This window comes from Rutilus rutilus (genome assembly GCF_951802725.1).
Source record: "Rutilus rutilus genome assembly, chromosome: 18".
Taxonomy (NCBI): Eukaryota; Metazoa; Chordata; class Actinopteri; order Cypriniformes; family Leuciscidae; genus Rutilus; species Rutilus rutilus.
The window spans coordinates 13082250-13102583 of NC_140231.1; the positions used below are offsets into that span (position 1 = coordinate 13082250).

Sequence of the window (20334 nt, forward strand, 5' to 3'; positions counted from 1 at the left end):
GCAGTGAACGAAGGATGGGGGTGATGTGCTCATGTTTTCGCACCCTCATCAGGACCCTGGCAGCGCTGTTCTGAACATACTGGAGCTTTTGAAGGCTCCTGCCAGGAATCCCAATGAGGAGTGCATAACAGTAGTCCAGCCTGGAGGAGACAAAAGCATGGATGAGCTTCTCTGCAGCAGAAAGGGAGAGGGAGGGGCGCAGTTTGGAAATATTGCGGAGGTGAAAGAATGCAGTTTTGCAGATGGAGGTGACATGACTGTCGAAGGAAAGGTGGGGGTCAAATTTTACCCCTAGGTTAGTAACAGAGGAAGAGAGGGGAGTGGTGTGTCCAAAGAGTGAAACAGTGGTGATTGGAGAGGAGCGGAGTTGATGAACGGTTCCAGTTTGAATGGCCTCTGTTTTGGAGCCATTCAGCTGCAGGAAGTTTTGACTCATCCACGCCTTTATCTCCTCCAGGCAGGAGCTAAGGCGGGCAGCCGTGGCAGAGGGGGAGCTAGAGGGAGTGACTTGAAGGTAGAGTTGTGTGTCAATGAAAATTAACTCCATGCCTGCTGACGACACGACCCAAGGGGAGCATGTAAATGGTGAAGAGGGTTGGACCGAGTACGGAGCCCTGGGGGACCCCACAGGTGACAGTGTGGGGTCTGGATTTTACATCCCCCAGAGCTACATACTCGGTTCTATCAGTGAGATAGGAGTGAAACCATTTCAGGGCAGTACCAGAGAGACATGTGTAGTGCTGAAGTCGGTGCAGGAGAATGTGATGGTCTACAGTGTCAAACGCAGCAGAGAGGTCGAGAAAAATGAGGAGGGATGTGGAACCGGAATCAGAAGCCATCAGCAAATCGCTGGTGACTCTGATAAGAGCTGTTTCTGTGCTATGGGAGGGACGAAAACCAGATTGAAATTTCTCTTATAGCCTTTTGGATTTGAGATGATTATGGAGCTGGGTGGAAACAACTTTTTCCAGGAGTTTGGAGATGAATGGGAGATTAGAAATTGGTCTGTAATTCGACAGTGGTGTAGGGTCCAGGGTGGGTTTATTGAGGAGGGGTTTGATGAGAGCAGTTTTGAGGGAGGTGGGAACATAGCCTGTCTCTACGGACATGTTTATTATTTTGGTTATGAGGGAACTGATAGAGTTAGTGTGAGTTTTAAGCAGAGGAGATGGGAGGGGATCAAGGCGGCAAGTGGATGTTTTGGATTTACGAATGATGTTCTCGACCTCCTGCTGCGTTGTGAGGGACAGTTGTGATAGGGTTTGAGCGATGGGTGTTGCGGGCAGGTCTAGTGAGGTGCAATTTAGAAGTGGAAATGAGGAGCGAATAATGTCAATTTTTGATGTAAAAAAATCAAGAAACCGGTTGCAATTTAAATCAGTTGGACTGTAGAATGAGGAAATCTGTGGTTTGATGATGTGATTTATTGTGGAGAACAGTTTTTTGGAGTTACCTGGGTTGTTGTTTATAAGTGTTGAGTAGTGTTCTGACCTAGCCTTGGAGAGTGCTTTGGCATAAGCCCTACGATGTTCCCGGTAGGCCAACTTATGCACCGTCAGGTCAGATGTTTTACAGGCACGCTCCAGGACACGGCCAGACCTCTTCATCCTTGAGGTGGTTTAACTTAAAGCAGCTCGCACTGACATATTTTAAAATATGTCAGTGTCATTGTTTTGTCTCAAAATACACAAGTGATGTTTTTTATATATATTTTTTTAAATAAAAACTACTTAAATGCCCTAATTGAACTAAGAACTAATCCTGGCTTAATCTAAGCCCCATCTGTGAAACAAGGACTAAATGTGATGCACTGTGACAAAAACGATTATTTAATTGTGAGTTATTCATTAGGGATAACACAATGCCATAACTGTTAGATGCTGTAAGCTCTATAATAAAATTTATGATTTCAACCATTTTGAAAATATGAACCATTTCACAGACAGACACTATACTGTCAAAGGACAAATACCTTAATTTGATGCACTGTGGATTGAAGGGGGTGGCAGCATTTTGAACCCTGAAAACAAATGCAAATGAAGCACAGATGATGTAGTCCAGAGTGTGAATTATAAGAAAATTAAGACTTGAAAACCCATGTTGCTCAAGTAATTCATATTGTAATATTTTTTAATTTATCATATGTGATGGCGATAGCTTGTGCATCGGGCCTTGTGGATTTCCAAACTTCGGTTTCCTAACCAGAACTTAAACCATTCCACCACAAGTTTTACATAAAGCATGTTTGATACTGCAGGTGCTATAAAGTAATATTCAAAATATAATATCAATACTGTAATATTAAGAAGGCCTCGATTTAAGTGGTCAAAGCAGTTTAGGGTTGGAGATGAACTGTGCAGGACAGTCGATCGGCAGGAGCAGGTTTGGGCACCCCTGATCTTGATGAACAAGTGTCAATGAAACGATAAAAAAAGTCATCAAAAAATGCAACTAAATAATAAAGGCAGAAATTGTTTTGCTAGTTTATATAATCTAAACACATAATCACACACGCAACATACAGCAGTTTACAAAGCCACAAGGCTAATAGCTAATGCAGCACAGCCTTATTTTTTTCAGTCACATAAATGTTGTCACACAATAAAAGCTTCAGTAATTACTCAATATTATCGATATCTGCTTCATTGTTAATACCAGAATAAGAACATAGGTTTGATGGAAATATAAACTATTTCATGAAAAATATTTCTACGTACCATAACAACAGTGTTTTGTGTTCAACAAAGGACAACAAGAAAGTGCGCCGTCTAACGAAGGTCCTCCAAAGAAAATATTAACAATAAAAGTCTACGAATAAAAATATATGACTATGTAATGTAAAAATATAATAGTCATTACAGCACTTTTTAAACGATACATATATTGTTTACCTATATAATTATATATGACTATTTATTCCTGAATATAATAATTAGGAGCCACAAACTTTTATTGAAAGTAATATTGTCTAAAAGTGTAACAACTCATTTATTACATGCCTATTACAGGCATTATAAATAAACAACCATGAAAGCTGATCAAGCAAAAAGTTTAATTGAAATAAACTTATCTGTGACCCGTATTCTGTGTCGATCACTTCCAGTCAGTCCAACCACAGTTTGCTGCTGTTTTATGTCTTTTCTTCTTGAACTCAATGAGGAAAGAGGCTTCAATCCTTTAGTTGGTCTTCAAGGGTCTTCTGAAGGTTCTTCCATTATGTTTGGTCTCAAGATCACCATGACAAATGTGAACATTGTAAAAAATAAGTAATCGACTGGTCCATGAAATGCGTCTGTGGTGGTTATCTAGCTGTAAATGAAACTATTAGAAGCCTGCAAAAAAACAGGATGCTCAGCACTAATGAGCAAAACCAAAACCAACCTTACAGCACACCAACCCACTGTGAATGAGCAAGCAAACAACATCTGAACATTTCCATCTCTGATTAGTTCCTATTAAATAACATTTAATACGCTAATGATCGCCTTATAACAACAACTGCATGATTAACTGAAGGTTTATTACAATAATTATTTCATTTAAACAGCTAAGCCAGGGTTGCCCAGTCCTGTTCCTGGAGATCTACCTTCAGGGTTCAGATCCAACCCTGATCCAACAAACCTGTCTGTAATGATCAAGTGCTCCTGAAGAACTCAATTAGCTGCTTCAGTTGTGTTTGATCTGGGTTGGAGCTGAACAGAGAAGTCCCCTAATCTTCATGAGAAGTACCATGGGATGACCACAGAGTCAGGATCTTGGTTCAACGTCTCATCCGAAGGACGATGCTTCTTGCAGTATAGTGTCCCAGTCACTTTACTGGGATGTTAGGACACACACACAGACCACAGGGTTTTCCCATCCAGGCACTGACCAGGCTCAGCCCTGCTTAGCTTCAGTGGGCAACCAGTCTTGGGCTATGTGGTGATATGGCTAATAAATACATAGCAGAAAATGGCCACTCAGGAATTCTGTCCTGATTCTGCCCCAATACTCAGAGCTGCTGAGTCAAGCTATAAAGGATTTGAGTATGAACATGTTTACAAACCATTTTTGCCTTGTTTTATGAACCCTTTCTGACGAGGCCTTGTGTGTTAAAGGCCTTCTGCGTCAGGTCACACATCGCTGAGTGGGCATTGCGTGGGGGCAGGCCAGTCTGACAAAAATGGTGACTAACTGGTTTTGGAGGAAAAGGTTTTTGGAGCTGGTGTCTTCGTAACAGGTTCGTTGCAAGCTCCAAGGTAAGCTCGTTCGAAGTCTGTGGTAGAAACACAGGCACTTTTAGGTCTGCCCAGCTTGGTGTCTGGTGCAGCGCCCAGTCTGCAGTCAGATTTTTTTTTAAGTATGAGAGTCCTGTTAGGATGGCTTGTTCCAGCTGCTGGTAGTGCCATAGCCAAAGCCAATACGTGGCACCACTCTGGGCTGGATGTGATCCAGAGTAGATGGAATCTGTCTTGGTTGAAGACTGCAGGTGAAAATCAATGTCTCGTAGATTGGCAGGGACGTCGTGGTTTCCTGCAAGCTCTGGTGTGAATGCAGGGATGTTTCTGACCATTTGCTTGAGATCTTTGAGTGTCACTTCATGTGCTGTTTCAGGGTTTGTTCGAATTAAACCTTTTCCTCCTGCGGCTGCAGAGGCTCTCAGGACACTGGCTGGTGAAGTGTTAAGCCGAGGGTTTGGCTCCTCCCCCCTTTGTGCAGGGCTGGGGAAACTTACACTGCTGATGTGAAGTTTAGCAGGGTACATCTTTCTTGTGGGGTCCATTTGCAGTTGGTTGGACTGTTTCAGTTCTGTTCATGACCACATTGAGTTTGTCTATAATGTTACAGCATTTGCTGAGTCAGTGTTTGGACTTCAGCTCTGGCTGAACACTGATGGCTTTAGCGTCTCTCTTTGAGTTCAACCAGTTTTTTAAGTTCTTTGAGTGAAACAGTTCTTTACCCGTCTCTTGGCAGGTGCTCAGCAGCTGTCAGCCGCCTGAAGACTGGTGATTTCTTTCAGTTACTCCACTCTGTCAGGGTCTTTGCATCTGTCCTGTGCCTTCTCACGCTGAGCAGGGTTCGTTCTCTGTGGAATTCTGTGGTTGGCAGCGTTAGTTCATTTACCTCCTGTTTGAGGCCTTCGGGAGCGTGGCCAAGGAGAAGATGATGCTGGTCAGCTCTTGGTGGCTCAGGCTGGGTGTCCGCTTTCGTTGTCGTCTAACTGTTCCTTTCACTGCCGTGGCAGGTCGTTGCCTGCTTCGGGTTGAAGGATGTCCATGGCACTGCTCTGCCGAGTCTCCAGGTGGTCCTGGTGAGTGGCAGGGCTGGATGTCTGAGGCCTACTGGCACACTTGTGGGAACAAGAGAGAGAAATGGCAAAGGCAAATGCAAGTTTCTACAGAGGTGGTAAGCTATCTGTGTGGGAGAACGGCTATGTGGGCCATGTAAGGTGTGAATAGCTGATGTGGATCAGCTAAAATTGTGTGTTGGTGAGCAAACACAACAAAAAGGTTTTGAGTATCTTAGTTGACGTGCTTTAAGCAGCATCGACTGATGACTGACTGGGCTTTTACAAGTCATAAAACTATTACTCAAAATACTGATGGTTCTTTTCACATGTTGTACTACGAGAGTAACAAATAGAGCAAAACCAAAAGAAAACAATTAGATGAAATCAGAAAGGAAAGGGAAGAAATGAGTGTTTTACATATTTAAGTTTAGCTAGGAGACATAGGTAAACAGGTGTCACTTATGGGTTATGCTGCTGTTATACTAAGCTAGCAGGGACACATCAAACATCAAGGTCAAAAGAAGAAGAAACAACCGGAAGTGTTAACGTTAACTGTACTTCATGTACTTAGCTTTGTGCTAAGGAGTGAGGAGGGTTGTCACACTGGCAGGAATTAGGAGACTAATAACCTGTGTAGCTCACTAAGGAAACAAAAGTCGCTGGATATTGTAATCCTATAGAGAGAGAGGAGATGTTGATAGTAACTATCTAAGATAAGGTAGAAGTAAAGGTAGAAGGTCCTTATAGCTCTAGAAAACTAAAAGGAAGGGGAAACACACCAATTGATTTAATTAAATTTCTAATTCAGTTCAGCTGAATAGGAAAATTCAGGCTGAAACAAAAGAAAATAAATCAAATCAAAATAAAGAGTAAACGTGGAATGTCCTCATAGCTCTGGTAACTAAAAGGGAAATTGAACAAGTAAACTGATTTAAATTCCAAATTTAATTAAATTCAACTTAACTTAACTGAATAGGAATATTTAGGCTCAACAGGTGTAAATACACAAAATAAAATAGTGGTAGACTTAAGTCGAAATAAAAGAAACACAAATAAAAACCAAAGTATCTGGTTTCAACTGAAAGTGAAACCAAGAGGGACGGGGTAGAGAGAGAGAAGAGAGTGGTTTAACCCAGTGATGGGTGCCTATGAGACATGCTTCGTGAAGCTCTGAAACCAGTGTGAATCATTTGTCTCAAATCAGTGATTCGAAGCGTGTATCACACTGCTAAAGTCACGTGATTTCAGTAAACGGGGCTTCGTTACGTGTCATAGCTGTTTTGAAATTATTTTAAATTTCTATGGTTTGTGAACCAGTGTGTATCTGGTTTCTATGTGATCTTGTATCACTTTTATAGATTCGTACACATTTAATGACGCATTTGTATGGAAGTAAAATAATGTCAAATGTTTTGTTCTAACTGTTGCTGGTCTTCGTCAACAACACGCGCTTTTGCACCACCTGCTGGTGAGGACGACTAACAGCAGATGAAGAGCATGCTCGGCAATCTACTGCTTTTCCTGCAGTTCCTGGATGTCAATGTTGAATTTACTGTCGAATTTGAACCACTGAATTTGTGGAAGCGAATTTGCAAAGCGAAATAAAATGGACCGAAAATTGCCTGTTGAATATTATAGGTTGTATTTTTAAACAATTTGAATAATTTGGAGGTGAAATATGAAAGGTGAATATGGATTATTGAATTTTTAATAATGAAATGTGTTTGAAATGTTTTTAATTGAAATATTCACAGCTTAAATATTCAACCATGTTGAATTTCAGCCTATAAAAATGCAAGCCCTAAAAATACAATGCATTAAAATGCAAGCATGGTTAATGCAATGCCTATTTTTTTCAAGTAGTGCAATTCAACAGGCTTTTTTATTTCAAAAACATTTGACATTATTTTACTTCCATACATTTGATAAAGGGAAGAGGCGAATTTAATAGTCTCTTATTGGTTTGGTTGACCAAGCTTTCATAAAACGAGTCCTAGCCTACAGGTTACTAAGAGATTGTGCCTTGAAAGACACCTCATATTAAAAGGTATTAGATGGTTCGTGGATTGCCATTACTTGATTACACCTTTGACAAAACATTTGCAATTGGTTTGTAAAAGGTGTTTCATTGATTTGAGTTGTTGCTACACTTACACTGTTCTGACCAGCAGGGGTCACCAGCGAGGGCGCTTCAAAACAAAGAATCATTTGTGAAGCAATTGACTCCTTTGATTCAAAGCCGCAAGGAGCTTTGGCTCTCATTACTTGTGTTCAAATCACTATCCCTTTGTCTCAAGGGCCAAGGCCCAAAGTCTATAGTCTTTGGTTTAAAGGTTACACTTTACGCTCACACGTGTCTAAGTTTTAGCCGGTGCTAAAAGCTATCAGTCGAGGTAAAGGGCTTTAACTTGTATGTGTGTAGGGTTGCTAAGGAGCTAGCATTGGCTGCACGCAATCACTTTTACACAAGGGTCTGTGGGGTTTTGTGCTGTTATCAGATTATCAGAAGTGCCTGCTCGCACTTCCCGGTGTCATGTGTTGCTAAGAGACCAATGCCAACCAACAACACAAATCGAACGGAGCAGTGATCGGGTTGTGCTGAAAGTTTGCATTGAGAACTCCAGTTTAAACACATGAAGTTGCATGCATGTGATGCAACTCTTTCACAAATCAAAACAGCACAGTCCTTTCACAGACAATGGCAAATTACTAGTTAGTTAGGCTAGAATTTATACCACTAATTCGACGCAATTGTTTCATATGAGCGGTTCAATATGAATACAATGACGTAACGAATAATAAGGCCTTAAACGGTGACTGAAGAGCATCGCTCAGATCACTTTCAAAAATACTGAAAATGGGAATTTCTTCGCCCAATGATCAGAATAATTTGTTCTGGAACCATTTATATGCGCGGCTAATCTGAGATTTCTTCGTCAGAGAAGGCTTGCGCTCGATTTAGAACTGAAATTAGGATTTCTTCGCTAATATCTGGAGTTTCTTATCGTACGATTTAAACATGCATTATAGCATTGAGAAACATTCTGCCATTCGTAGGAAGGCATATTCAAGCTATAGTTTTGCTGATTTGATCAGAAACTTGTACGTGCATGTATGCAATGTTAATAAAAACATATGGGAAAACATGTGATTGATTACTGTCTGCTTGCATACAATGTTTAATACGATGCCCGCATTCTCCACCAATTATGTAACAAGTTAGCTCAAATGGGAAATATTAATAATAACTCAACTTTTTATGATTAATTATTAATATTTGGGTCAGTTAATTGGATTAACTTGATGTAGCTAAATTAATATTACAATCATTTAATCAGTTCGTCCAACAAACTCTGATTATTCATTTATTCTAAGAAAAGCATATCTTTCATGGCCACTGAAAAATAATAATTTCTTAGCCTGTACGGCGCTTAGAGCATGTAACAAGATCAAGATCGTAAAATAGACTTTGTTGCAAGCAGAGAATCAGAATCAAATACATATTGTGCACAAGTTTAATAACTAAATCACAAACATAACTAAACTAAACAAACATAAATACATACATACATGCATAGGTAAAATGGTAAGTGATATGGAACCGGAAGTCCCCACAGGATCAACCTGAAGAAGCAGCAGTTGAGGAGAAGAGAAGAGAGAGGAGGGTCACTGTGGATTTGTCTCTAATAAAGCCTGAGAAAGGCCCCACCTCTGTGGGTTTGCTTGACCAATGAGAAGGGTGGAATTTCCAAGCAGAAAAATTCCTCTGTGGTTGATTTATGAATCTTTGTTCTAAGCGTGCTCATTTGCATGTGCAGCTGGACTGGTTTCTGATGACAAAACTAAGAAAAATTATTGTAATATTAATATGTTGCGCAGCTATCGGCATATCATGTACACAATCATTTCGATCTGGTAACTAAGACCTTCTTTCCCTGTTTTGGGGGATGGGGCAGATCCCAGAGTGAGTTTTAAATATCATTTGTTAAACTATAACAAATACTTGTGTCTGACTTGTCTCAGTTGTTACAATACAGAGTTCCCCGCTGTTTGCGCATACTAACTATTCTCCAACATTGGTTCTTTATTTGTTTTAAACAGCAGACTTAATATGTATCCATTTCTGGTCATAATTTGGAGACAATAAGCATATGAACCGTTGTGCTGTGCTGCTTATATTTATCACGCAGTAAAAATGCCCCTCCCGCGCCTAAAGCAGTTGTCTGTGGATGAGAATCCGAAACAAGGACTGGTGGGACGTTGTCCTGCTCCACTTCACAGATGCTGAGTGAAAGGAGGATTTTAGGATGACGGGACACTCATATATATTTATATGACACTTTATTCAACAGGAAGAACGGATTATTTGGTTGCATGTAAACGTGATCGGAAATGTTTAAAGTCCTCATAGACTTGTAGAGCTTGACTTCATGTTCAAAACAACCGTAACCTTCATTGCAGTAATCAGCTATATATTGGAGGGGTGTCATTGCCAAAAAGATACAGAAGTAATCCAATACAGAAATGAAAATGTTACTAATAAAAAATAAAGCAAATCAAATAAAAATGATTTGTGTTTCCTGTGTCACTGCCTGGAAAAGACTGACAGACTTCAGTTATATCCCAACCCAATGATCTGGAAGCAAACAGGACTCCTCCCAAAGATTCAGTAATTCATTGAGCTCGCTCCAACAAGCCAAAAATTTCCTTTAGAAAGTTATAAGAACCAAGAAATTGCGCGACATCAGTTCAAATGTCCTAGTTTTATCGAATCATTAGGACTTCACTAACGGTTTTGGTCAAACTCGTTATTTTGTAAGACAACTTCCAAAGCAACAAATAAACACAAAAGTTTGCCTTTTTAGTAAGCTATTATGGGTATGGTGTGTTTAGGAAATTAAATTTCTAATTATTTTACCAGGAGGAAACTATCTTTCCATGCATTTGGTTAAATTAAAATGTTTACAGCTGTCAGATTCACAATGATGTGGCAAAACTACAAAAGGCCTTACCATGCTAACCAAATGAAGCAATATAAAAGTATGTGAATGTAGTGAACAGAGGTCTTTCTTAGCCTTGTGAAAAAACACAATTGTTTTGTTCCCCTTGTGTGCTTAATTTTATTGAATTTGCACTTTACTTGATTATAATTTAACTATAGTGTGTTATTTTATACTACAGTTAACTTAGTTAATATGCTGTATGTTAAATGTTCTAAATTGCAACTTCATCACTACAAATGTGTAATTTTTTTTTTTAAATACATGACATACAAATTTCAACAGAAATTATATTAAAGTATATTTTTGTTTACCATATATGTTTGTCACTTAATTTGACAGTACACTTAAACATATTTCAGACAATATAAGTAATTAGAAACTAAATATAAAGATGTAATTAAGTCCTATAAGTGGGTCAAAAAGCCCTCTTAAACTGTATTTATTATAAATGTAAACTGAAATTCAGTTTGCACATCAGTTTATTCATTTACAGTGTATTGCTTCTGTAATAAGTAGGCTACTCTTTGTAAAAGTATGCTACTTTTTTCCCTTTAATGTAAAGTGTCTCATTTTTTGATGATCTCATCAAAAACATTGATGTCCTGTATTTAGTAGTGTACTCACTATTGCCCTTTATTTTTGTGCGCATTGGACTGTTTTGTGTACTTGAATATTGGATGTTTAATTGTGACTGATTTTCTGTTCCTTCAGTTCAGGAGGGGACATGACATATTCTATGTCACTACATACAGTGCATCTGGAAAGTATTCACAGTGCTTCACTTTTTCCACATTTTGTTATGTTACAGCCTTATTCCAAAATTGATTAAATTCATTTTTTTCCTCAAAATTCTACAAACAATTCCCCATAATGACAACATTCGTTTGTTATTTTTAATACATTTTCAAAGATTTCAAACAAACTTCTTTCACGGTTTCATTATCAGGTATTGTTTGCAGAATTTTTAGGAAAATAATGAATTTAATCAATTTTGGAATAAGGCTGTAACATAACAAAATGTAAAAAAAAAAAAAAAAAAAAGTAAAGCGCTGTGAATACCTTCCGGATGCACTGTAGACCTCCTGAAAGTTAAATATGGACACTTTTCAATTCTGTGGGAAATGCTATTAACAGATGACACAGGTCAGGTGAAAATGAAATGTCTTTATTTGAGCCATAAAGGGAGCAGAGATGGTCATGTCTTGGAAGGCATTTGTCTTTCTTGTCTTCACTTGTCTTTAAGACAGAACTGGTCTCACGGAGCTTTTCCCCCTAAGGGAAGATATGGTTACTAGTGCAGTTGTACTATATGATTACAAGACATAAATAGCAGCAGCAAAATTAATTAAGCATTGCTATAGAGAAAACTGCTGAAATGGCTTTGTCCTATATAATTATCAAGGAATATAATATATATAATATCTCACCTAATCAAGGCTCTATGATCAGGAACTGCCACCTGCAGAAGACAAAACAAGTCTTTTACTAAGTCGCTAGTCATTCAATATTAGGAGTGAAAACAGTGAAGCATGTTAACCTACCAAGTGTGGCTTGTTAATGGTGAATGTCTCTTGATCATGTATTATCACTCCACCTATTCCTTTAGGGTTTTCCACACACTGGACAGGGGTCTAAATATGCAGTTTTATTTGTTAATGTCATGAGAGCATGTCATGAATAAAGGAAGGTTTTGAAAAACTTAAAACTTTACCCCCGGTTTCACAGACCAGGCTTAAGTCTAGTCCCAAACTAAAATGTATGTTTGAGGTGTTTTAACTTAAAGCAGCTCGCACTGACATATTTTAAAATATGTCAGTGTCATTGTTTTGTCTCACAAGTAATGTTTTTTTTTTGTTTTTTTTTATTTATAAAAACTACTTAAATGCCCTAATTGAACTAAGAACTAATCCTGGCTTAATCTAAGCCCCATCTGTGAAACAAGGACTAAATGTGATGCACTGTGACAAAAACGATTATTTAATTGTGAGTTATTTATTAAGGATAACACAATGCCATAACTGTTAGATGCTGTAAGCTCTATAATAAAATGTATGATTTCAGCCATTTTGAAAATATGAAAATATGAATCATTTCACAGACAGACACTATACTGTCAAAGGACAAATACCTTAATTTGAGGCACTGTGGATTGAAGGGGGTGGCAGCATTTTGAACCCTGAAAACAAATGCAAATGAAGCACAGATGATGTAGTCCAGAGTGTGAATTATAAGAAAATTAAGACTTGAAAACCCATGTTGCTCAAGTAATTCGTATTGTAATATTTTTCAATTTATCATATGTGATGGCGATAGCTTGTGCATCGGGCCTTGTGGATTTCCAAACTTCGGTTTCCTAACCAGAACTTAAACCATTCCACCACAAGTTTTACATAAAGCATGTGTGATACTGCAGGTGCTATAAAGTAATATTCAAAATATAATATCAATACTGTAATATTAAGAAGGCCTCGATTTAAGTGGTCAAAGCAGTTTAGGGTTGGAGATGAACTGTGCAGGACAGTCGATCGGCAGGAGCAGGTTTGGGCACCCCTGATCTTGATGAACAAGTGTCAATGAAACGTTAAAAAAAGTCATCAAAAAATGCAACTAAATAATAAAGGCAGAAATTGTTTTGCTAGTTTATATAATCTAAACACATAACCACACACGCAACATACAGCAGTTTACAAAGCCACAAGGCTAATAGCTAATGCAGCACAGCCTTATTTTTTTCAGTCACATAAATGTTGTCACACAATAAAAGCTTCAGTAATTACTCAATATTATCGATATCTCCTTCATTGTTAATACCAGAATAAGAACATAGGTTTGATGGAAATATAAACTATTTCATGAAAAATATTTCTACGTACCATAACAACAGTGTTTTGTGTTCAACAAAGGACAACAAGAAAGTGCGCCGTCTAACGAAGGTCCTCCAAAGAAAATATTAACAATAAAAGTCTACGAATAAAAATATATGACTATGTAATGTAAAAATATAATAGTCATTACACCACTTTTTAAACGATACATATATTGTTTACCTATATAATTATATATGACTATTTATTCCTGAATATAATAATTAGGAGCCACAAACTTTTATTGAAAGTAATATTGTCTAAAAGTGTAACAACTCATTTATTACATGCCTATTACAGGCATTATAAATAAACAACCATGAAAGCTGATCAAGCAAAAAGTTTAATTGAAATAAACTTATCTGTGACCCGTATTCTGTGTCGATCACTTCCAGTCAGTCCAACCACAGTTTGCTGCTGTTTTATGTCTTTTCTTCTTGAACTCAATGAGGAAAGAGGCTTCAATCCTTTAGTTGGTCTTCAAGGGTCTTCTGAAGGTTCTTCCATTATGTTTGGTCTCAGGATCACCATGACAAATGTGAACATTGTAAAAAATAAGTAATCGACTGGTCCATGAAATGCGTCTGTGGTGGTTATCTAGCTGTAAATGAAACTGTTACAAGCCTGCAAAAAACAGGATGCTCAGCACTAATGAGCAAAACCAAAACCAACCTTACAGCACACCAACCCACTGTGAATGAGCAAGCAAACAACATCTGAACATTTCCATCTCTGATTAGTTCCTATTAAATAACATTTAATACGCTAATGATCGCCTTATAACAACATCTGCATGATTAACTGAAGGTTTATTACAATAATTATTTCATTTAAACAGCTAAGCCAGGGTTGCCCAGTCCTGTTCCTGGAGATCTACCTTCAGGGTTCAGATCCAACCCTGATCCAACAAACCTGTCTGTAATGATCAAGTGCTCCTGAAGAACTCAATTAGCTGCTTCAGTTGGATTTGAGTATGAACATGTTTACAAACCATTTTTGCCTTGTTTTAATGTAATATGTGTAATGGAAATTTTACATTTAGATGTTTTTTTTACTTTCACAAGTGTGCAACTTGTGTTAACGTTGAACATTTATTTTTACTCATAAGCATTTAAAGAAATATAATCATATAAGATAAAGTACATTATTAAAGATATGTAACCAAGTTTTAGAAATGTATAAGTTAAGATAAGCTTGCAGGGACAAAATGTTCTGGGTTAGAAGACTAAGTAACAAAGAGACAATGTGTACTTCAAGTGACCTATTGTGTACTTCAGGTTTGAAAAGTATATGCGCAGCTTTGATGAAAATAGAGATAAGCAAAATGTGTGAATAAGAGCAGCAGCTAAAAACAGAAAACTTTTGCAGACGTGATATTGTTCTGTCTAGATAGAATTTATGTTAGACGAGATCTCGAACAAAGACGTTTCCTTTTAAGGTAAACCAAGGCGATCTTTTGAGACAGACCAGGATGTGTTAAGAGTATATAAGCTGGGCAAAAAGGAGAAGTCAGCGCCTTCTCATATCAGATGCTCTCTGTATGTGAATGCCAAAATTTCTTGCAAGAAATAAAGATCTTTATAACTTTTGAAATCTCCAGCTGTCTGCCAATTATTGTTTAAAGTCTAGAAAGAATTTCCACGACATATGTTAAATTCTAATGCAATAAATTCAGCTATAATGCTTGCAACGGTGTACGTGGTTTCAAGACATAGCTGTATGTCACAATACCAGCATAGGGTGTTCCTACACACTCAAAATTAGGGACTTTCCCTAATTAGGGATATTCCCTGACCAACGAAATACATATTTTACTGCATTATTTTTGAGCAAAGACTATTAAATGAGCCAAGACTCTTAAAATAAGATTTAAAGACTTTTTATTTTTTGTTTGTTTCTTTTTATTTTAAAAGATATAAATATTCTTTTTTATCTTTTTTTTAATCTATTGATATAAATAATGACACTGGTAATTCTCAGATATGTTCTTACAAATTTCATATAATATGTCCAAACTAAATTTCTCATAAATATTTTTATGACTTAAGAAAAAGAGAAGTTTTGGAACAACATATTGAAACATAATTTTTTAAATCAACTAACAAAACAATCTAAACCAATCAAATGCTTCAATACAATATTAAAACAAAAAACACAGAGATACATTACAGACAGCAGAAGATGACTAGATAACACACTACACCAGTAGTAGGCCTTCTGGTTCATTTCAGAAGTAGCGTCTCATCATCACGTGCACATTTATCCCGTTTGTTGCCACGAGGAGTAATGACTTCATGCAAAGATTGTTTTCTACCATTTATAGTGGTGCTGATGCATTTGAAGTAATGCATGCTTGCACTACGTTTAAAAAAAATATATTACACTGTCCAGTTTATTTGCAAAGAATAAGGTGCTGATTTTTTTATGGTGCTGCTGTTTAGCACTGGAATGTCTCTGGGGATTCAAGATATGTCTGTCTTTTTAATTTTTTCAGTATGTAGATTCCCATGTAATGGCTTTTCAGGTTTTTATGCTGACATATTTCCTATTGAAACTGTAAATTGAGGCTGAACATATAAGGGCTTGTCCCTTTTTAACTAGTAGCCTTTGCTTTTGTCACAGCCATGAGCCATGATTTTCTACATGCTATTGCTGTTAGTTAGCAGGTTGTACACTATTTAGCCAAAAATATGTGGTCCTCCCTTTCTAATTAATAGTCTCATCAGACATCAATATGTTTTAGTTATATTAAGCTAAAGAGTTTGACTTTGAGTTTGAGTTCAACAGAACAACAGAATCTACACGTTGTTCAAAATTCAAACAAATACTGCCTTTATTTACAATACTATTCCTTTATTTACAATTGTACATAAAAGTGCTTGTGAAATATTTTGTTTCAACACTACTGATTCAATCCCAGAAGTCAATCCCAGGAATCAATCTCATCCTGATCTCAATTCCATGTTAGTTTCACAATGATGCGGGACTTCATAACCTAGAAGCCCAGGTGAAAAAAAAAAAACATTTTATTTAAGTGCACTTAGTACACTTCCATAATACACTTTCATAATGTACTTAAAGTGCTCTATTTTCGACACACTTATTTTGCACTTAATATACTAAAAGCTTACCTTTAGTACTGCTTAATATAAATTTAAGATCATCTTAGTGTACTCAATTGTGCTTTTTTGAGACACACTGAAGATGAATTTAAGTGTATTTTTAATATACTATTTCATATTTTAAAAAAATGTATTTTGTTACCACTTTAAGTATAATTGAAATCATCTTTAAATACAATAATAAACTATTTAAATTATAATAATAATAATATTAAATTATATACAAATTATACTTAGAATGTATTCCTAGATTAAAAAGTGCACTAAAATACATTCTATTACACTTCCATAATACACTTCCATAATGTACTTAAAGTGCTCTATTTTCGACACACTTATTTTGCACTTAATATACTAAAAGCTTACCTTTAGTACTGCTTAATATAAACATAAGATCATCTTAGTGTACTCAATTGTGCTTTTTTGAGACACACTGAAGATAAACTAAAGTGTATTTTTAATATACTATTTCATATTTTTTAAAAATGTATTTCGTTACCAGTTTTAGTATAATTGAAACCATCTTTAAATACAATAATAAACTATTTAAATTATAATAATAATAATAATATGTAATTATATACAAATTATACTTATAATGTATTCCTAGATTAAAAGAGTACATTTTAATGTATTTAAAGTGCTCTATTTTCACGCACTTATTTTGTACTTAATATACTAAAAAATGTTCTTTAGTACTTCTTAATATAAACTTAAGATCATCTTAGTGTACTCAACTGTGCTATTTTGAGACACACTGAAGATGAACTTAAATATGCTTTTAACATACTATTTCAGCTTTAATTTTATCTTTAGATTAAATCTTTAATACATTTTTAAATACACTTATAAATTATTTAAAATATAAGAATATATAAACTGTGCTATTTTTATACAAACTTAAGATGAACTTAAACATGATTTTAAAATATTATTTCAGCTTTAATTTTTTCCCCCTTAGAGCAATAGAACCCATCTTTAAAACATTTTTAAATACACCTTTAAATTCTTTAAAATATAAGAATATACAATCATATTATATTTATGGAAACTAATTTATTGTAAAAATGTATTTTAAATATGTCAAAAGTACTTTTATAAAACATTTAAATGTTAATGGGTTTTTTTTTAGTCAAGTACACTATTACTGTGTTATCAGTAGCATTTTCTGCCTCATTTATGCTGAAGTTATACTGTTAAAATGTAAATGTTAAAATTGTCCACCATTGATGAAGGCGTTTAATACAATAATCATTTTAAAGTTAGATGTAATGCATTTGATAAAAATAACCGGTAAATGTAATTCATGTAAATGAAAACACCTATAGTTTAAAAGGATACAGGAGGAATGGTATGTGTACAAACAAAAAGCATCTCTTTCTTAAAAAACACTTTATTTTTTTTAAACATTATTAAAGTCCAAACAGACTGTTGGGAAACAAAATAACACAAGTGGCAAGCTTAAACTAAAAGCATTAAAGGAGTTCACCCAAAAATCTAAATGATCTCAGTTTTTACTCACCTGCGTGTTGTTCTAACCCCGTATGGCTTCCATTTATAATTGCATAACAAAATATTATATTTATGATGTAATCTGAGCGCTGGATAAGTCTTCCATTGACTTCCAAGGGGCTTAAACTTGCTCGATCAGAAAACATATAGACATTGTTTAAAATAGTCCAAGTGACTTCAGTGGCTCAACCATCGAGAATACTTTTTCTGCGCCAAAAACAAACAAAAATACCGAATTTATTCCAATATCCATACTCGTGTTGTGCTTGAAAGTTGTTTACGTAGTCTATCTGCGCAGCGCTTCTGGGTTCTACGTCACCACACAGGCTCACTATTGCCCAACGCAGGTCATGTGTGTGACGCCTGGTGACGTAGAACCCAGAAGCTCGCGCAGATACACTATGTAAACAACTTTCAAGCACAACACGAGTATGGATATTGGAATAAATTCGGTATTTTTGTTTGTTTTTGGCACAAAAAAACTATTCTCGTCGCTTGATAAATGGATGGTTGAGCCACTGGAGTCACTTAGACAATTTCAAACAATGTCTTAATACGATTTCTGATCGAGCAAGCTTAAGCCCCTTGGAAGTCAATGGAAGACTTATCCAGCGCTCAGATTCCATCATAAATATAATATTTTGTGATGCGATGGTTAATGGAAGTCTTAAGGGTTTAGAACAACACGCGGGTGACTAAATACAAAGAACTTTTCGATTTTTGGGTGAACTAACCCTTTAATAAAATGATTAAACTACAGATTACTGTACGTATCTTATATGAACAAAACACAAATTTATATGCACTAAAAATACATTTAAAATATCAATGGTATTTAGTATACTTTCTTAATTACACTTAAGTACTACTTTAGTATTTTCACTAGGTGAAAATAAAGTGTACTTGAGTGCACTAAAAAAACACTTAATTACAAGAAAGTAATTTGTAGTACATTCTTATTTTTTGTGCTAAAAACAACTGTAAAAATAATGCATTATATAAATAAACTAATTAAAAGTATGTTTTAATTTAAATAGTAATTAAGTGTAATTAATAAAGTATACTAAAAGCCTTATTTTTTAAAAATGTATTTTTAGTGCATTAAAAAATATATACTTTTGAAAAAATAGACAGAAGAGTTTTTTAGTGTATTTCTTACAAGTACATTTTAACACATTCAAAATAGTTCATTGCTAGTGTACTTTGATAGCTATGTAAAAGTACACTAACAATGAACTATTTTTAATGCGTTAAAAATGTACTTGTTAGAAATACACTAAAAAAACTCTTCTGTCTATTTTTTCAAAAGTATATTTTTTTTATGCACTAAAAATACATTTAAAATATAAATGGTATTTAGTATACTTTATTAATTACACTTAAGTACTACTTAAGTAAAAATATACTTTTAATTAGTGTATTAATAGTGTATTATTTTTACAGTTGTTTTTAGCACAAAAAATATGAATGTACTACAAATGTACTTTCTTGTACTTAAGTGTATTTTTAGTGCACTAAAGTACACTTTTTTTCACCTGGGAGTGCTAAACCTTTAAAATGAAATGTGAAATTATGCTGAAAGCAGTTAACCAAAGATTTTACTCCCCTGATCGTCCTCATGATATAGTTGACATCAGGTGCACATTAATCCAACTTCTGGCCTCAATCTTCTCCCATGTCGATTACAATGCCTTCATCATCAATATCTGGCTGAGGTTGGAGATTGATGGAGTACGACACATCATCAAAGACAATCTGCCCACAAAAGCCTCTCTGGTTCTCCACGCACTGCACTGAAAGCTGAAAATGTGTAATTGTTTGTAATGAATCTTAAATCATTTAGAGAAATCGTGATCCATGCTCTCTCCTCATTACCTTTACAGTAGGTTCAATTAATATATTGGCTTCTTCAAATGTGTCTTCAGAAATCCCTTCTTGGTTGTCCACATATCGGAAAGAACCCTTAAAATAAAAAAACAACAGAACTGGAAAAAAAAATTCACAACATTTCACAAAATTTGAGCAAATACAAATGAAATTTAATTAAACTTTTGAGTTGACTATCAGTGTTCTGCAACCTCTAACTATAATAACAGAACAAATAACAGTGATCTAATAATAGCATGTAAAACTAACAATAGGTATTATTTACTAAATCCAGATGAGTTTGTATGATCAAAACTGACTTCAGGGTGAACTGTTTTCTTCTAGTGTCACACCCTATAATACATCCAACAATGATTTAAAGATGTTTCTTTAACTTAACTAAGAAATTAAATTAAGCTAATCATTCAAGCTTTAAACATTACAACTGAAACTGGGTAATGACTAATGTTTCTCCTTGATTCACATACCATGGCTTCAGTGACGGAGATGTCGAAGAACCAACCAAAACTCGCTGCAACAGGTGTGTTTGGATCTCAAAAATAGGTGTATCCGGCTTTACCTCTTTGTAATTCACATCTATTCTACTTTTACAAATCTGTGATTGTAATCTCTCTAAATCATGGAAATCTTCCTTGTGTCCGGCTCAACTCGGCGCCAAAATTGTAAAAGACGTGGAT

The 20334-nt window shown here is 35.7% G+C and overlaps 1 long non-coding RNA gene across 1 annotated transcript; it reads right to left on the reverse strand.

Moving 5' to 3' along the window:
• Positions 1 to 11417: 11417 nt before the first annotated feature.
• On the reverse strand, positions 11418 to 13306 carry LOC311276544. Its single transcript, XR_014625078.1, has 4 exons — positions 12401 to 13306; positions 11814 to 11903; positions 11700 to 11731; positions 11418 to 11544 (listed from the first exon to the last, which is right to left on the reverse strand). It is a non-coding gene; the product is annotated as an uncharacterized lncRNA (long non-coding RNA).
• Positions 13307 to 20334: the final 7028 nt, after the last annotated feature.